We start from the raw sequence: 4,121 nt of genomic DNA on the forward strand, positions 1-4,121 counted from the left end.
TCAAACCGGGGGTCTGGACCACAGGCGTCCCGGCTTCTCATACAAGCCCGCTGTGCATCTTGTCAGTGGAGCACAGAGATTTTTCAAATTGAATCCTTGGCCTGACCGTGCCCCAGAACAATTTAAGGTGAAAACGGCCTGGATGTCACATCAGCGCTCCCCCAGCAGAGAGCTCTCTGCCCACCCTCCCTGCGGCTGCACCTGGACCCAGCGGCACTGCCTGCATCTAGGCCCTCCCGCCACTGCCCTCTGGTGGCTGCAGCTCGTAATGTCATGGCTCTTCCGGAACCCTGGAGGGGCGCTTCCCTTCCAGCCCCAGGCCCTGCCATGCTGCCTACTGGGGGGCAGCCCCTGGGTACTGACAGCTGCACTAGCGTGTGGTGTAAGATTTGCTCTCTCGCCCCTCCCTAAGGCCGGCAGCTTCTGGATCTCTGTACTGTCAGCCTAGCTGATCTTTTCTCTCCATCCTGGCCCCATCCAGTCCCGAGTGATCTTCTAAGCTAACCTTACTCCTTGTGGACAGGACTGCGGTGCCTCGTTTAAAAGCCTTTGATGACTGTTGGTGGGAATGTAAATTGATACAGCCACTATGGCGAACAGTGTGGAGGTTCCTTAAAAAACTAAAAATAGAACTACCATACGACCCAGCAATACCACTGCTGGGCATATACCCTGAGAAAACCAGAATTCAAAAAGAGTCATGTACCAAAATGTTCACTGCAGCTCTATTTACAATAGCCAGGACATGGAAGCAACCTAAGTGTCCATCGACAGATGAATGGATAAAGAAGATGTGGCACGTATATATACAATGGAATATTACTCAGCCATAAAAAGGAACAAGACTGAGTTATTTGTAGTGAGGTGGATGGACCTAGAGACTGTCATACAGAGTGAAGTAAATCAGAAAGAGAAAAACAAATACCATATGCTAACACATATATATGGAATCTAAAAAAGGGGAAAAAAAGATCAGAAGAACCAAGGGCAAGACGGGAATAAAGATGCAGACCTACTAGAGAATGGACTTGAGGATATGGGGAGGGGGAAGGGTAAGCTGGGACAAACTGAGACAGTGGCATGGACATATATACACTACCAATCATAAAATAGATAGCTAGTGGGAAGCAGCTGCATAGCACAGGGAGATCAGCTCGGTGCTTTGTGACCACCTAGAGGGGTGGGATAGGGAGGGTGGGAGGGAGGGAGATGCAAGAGGGAAGAGATATGGGGACATATGTATATGTATAACTGATTCACTTTGTTATAAAGCAGAAACTAACACACCATTGTAAAGCAATTATACTCCAATAAAGATGTTAAAAAAAAAAAGACGATAAATAAATAAAAGCCTTTGATGGTCTTCAGCGCCCTCTAGCGAAGCTCAGAGTCCTCAGCATCAAATGAACATGCTCCTTCTGCAATACCTCCCTGTTTACATGTCCAGTCCCAGATGTGGCAGTGGGGCACCCCTCAGGGGTGCCTTGGGCCCTGTGCTTCTCCCAGAGACCCCTGACGCCTGTCCTGCCCAGAAGCGTTACTGAATGCAATTCCCACTTGAATGCCCTATCCTGCCCCCAATTTCAATAGGCCAACCCCTACAAAACCCAACTCGAATGTCACTTTCTCAATCAGGACCTTCGCTAGCAATCCCACCCCCACCCCCTCCAAGTGAAGTACACACCTAAGCATCCTGTTCTCAGCTCCTCCGGGACAGGACTCCCCACCAGATTCTGTGCTCCCAGACCCAGGAGCTACCATCTCTGCTTTCATTTAAAAAATCTCCACAGCCCCAGGACAAATACAGCATCTGGCACATAGAACTCGCTCAGTTAATGTTGAATGAGCAGCCCTATCTAGCTCGGGAACCAGAAGAATGGCAGATGCTGCAAGGGTAGAAAATAATCTCTGTTACTTCCATTTGTGTAATAATAGAATGGTAGTTATGGAACATTTGTTATCTGCAAGGCTGTGTTAAGTGCTTTAAATTCACTTTCTCATTAAATAGGCACAGTGAAGCTTCCCCCTTATACTATCTCATTTAATCTTTACAACAACCCTGGCTGGTGGAGGAGAGCCAGCCTCAGATTTATTATGGATGAGAAGACAAAGCTGGGAGAGGTTGATGGTCAAGCATCCAAGGATAACGGGAGAGCCAGGGCTTTCACCTAGGTGTACCACCTCTCTCCCTGTGACACGAGTCTGCTAGCCCCTGTTATCACTCTGCCACCCCTTCCTGAAAGAGGCAGGTCCCAGGAGGCAAAGCCAAACACAGAAATGTGCTTTGCCTGCAGACCCAGGCTGTAAAAGCAATCACAGCTTCTCTCTTGCCTCCAGTTCCTAATCAATTATGGAGGAAATGACAATGAGGCAGAGGAGAGAGAGACTCAGACTGACTGCAGTTGATTGAAAAGATTCCCGAGGCTTTGTTTCTGCAGCTACGCTGCCCGGCTGGGACACCAGGGCAAAGAGATGTAGGGTTTGGTGCATGACACGGAGACAAAGGAAAAATGACGAACCAAGTGAATTAGTGAAGGTGAAACAAACGGTGCTCAGCAACAGATGGGGCTGATGCTGGGTAATTTTCTCCTGTCACCTCCCCTCCGGTAATAGATAATCCTGCAGCTGCTGGAGTTCCAGGGAAGGCAGGTTCACAGCCTCGGTCCCCTTCCTGTTTGGAAGCTGTGCCCACCCCCATCCCTTAACCTGTCTCGATGATAAAAATCTTAAGAGCCCAAACTTTTTGCAAGACGTATAGTGGCGATTTAACTCAGTGCCGGCTGAGGCTGTGATCCGTCAGGCTGTCACGGCGACAGGCAGATTTGTAAATGCCCTGGTTCCAGTGTCAGGTTGAAGGTGACATTTTTCAGCTGGAGATTTTTTTTCCCCATCCCTCACAGAGACGGAACAGCTCAGAACTAGAAAGCAGCCCCTGAACAAGCCTCCATCCCACTTACGCCACACTGGCCAGGGCTGTTGACCTCTGGCTCCGAGACTGTCGCTCCCTTCCTCTGGGTCACCTCCCCTGTCCCAGAACACTTAAAACACAGTGATTCCTGTAAAGCCAAGCCCCAGACCCACGCCCCTCCCAAACCCAGTCCCGGGCCTGGCCTGATTTCACCTTATAATGGCTTGTCTTGGCTGACGGTCGCTCTGCCATTACCATTATAAATACTTACATAGATTAATTAACCACAGTATGAAAACCCAGAATCCCAGCTAGGTTCATTAATGACCTGCCAGGCTATTTCTTGGCTGAAGCATCGAAAACTAACCCAGAATGTTCATGACATTCTTCCCTTTGATTTCTTCCTGGAATCGGGAAACCTTAATCATGGTTCTGTTTGAACGCTTTCTTTCCCTACGATTTTATTCTCAGTGTCTTTACCCCTGAAGGAGCCTCATGAGGTGGGGTGACCCCGTTTCCTGCCCAATTCTCCTGCATTTACCTGACTTCCTTTATGAAGTTTGGGAAGACACTTTCTGCCCTGATACTACATCAGCGCTCGGGCAAGGGCTCCATTGTCCCTGTTTCTTGGCTCAGAAGCCAAAATGGAATCTTTCTCTCTCTCTCTCTCTCTCTCTCTCTCTCTCTCTCCCTCTCTCTCTCTCCCCTCCCTGCTTCCTTCTCTCCCCCCTTCTCTTCTCTATCTCCCCCTTCCCTCTCCCCCTCACCCCCCCCCCCACTTCTCTCTCATTCTCTGTCTCTCTCCCCCTCTCCTGTTTCTCTCCTTTCTTTAAAGAGGAGCCAGCCTGGTCTCAGCACCACCCAGAGGCCTGCACGGGGAAGGTGGCTCTCACACCACCTCCAGGAGGGATCCAGGTAAACCTGGGGAAGGTGTCGGGGGCCAGCAGGGAGGGGAGAGACCGTGGAGGTTGTCAGTGCAGACGTGTGAGCCTGTGGTTCCCGCCCCTCGCTTTGTCTTCTCCCCTCCCCTCCTGAACCTCCCGTCTCCTTGGCTGCTGCGCTCCCACCCCACCTGCAGGGCCACCCACAGGTGCCCCAGCCAGAGCACCCTTCTTTCTTGACCAGATGACATGGCCAGAGCCACGCTGCCATCATTTTATCGTTTTCAGTATCTGACATGATCACTGAGCATCTTATCTTCAGTTTCTCCATT

Source organism: Balaenoptera ricei, chromosome 8, assembly GCF_028023285.1.
Source record: "Balaenoptera ricei isolate mBalRic1 chromosome 8, mBalRic1.hap2, whole genome shotgun sequence".
NCBI classification, from domain to species: domain Eukaryota; kingdom Metazoa; phylum Chordata; class Mammalia; order Artiodactyla; family Balaenopteridae; genus Balaenoptera; species Balaenoptera ricei.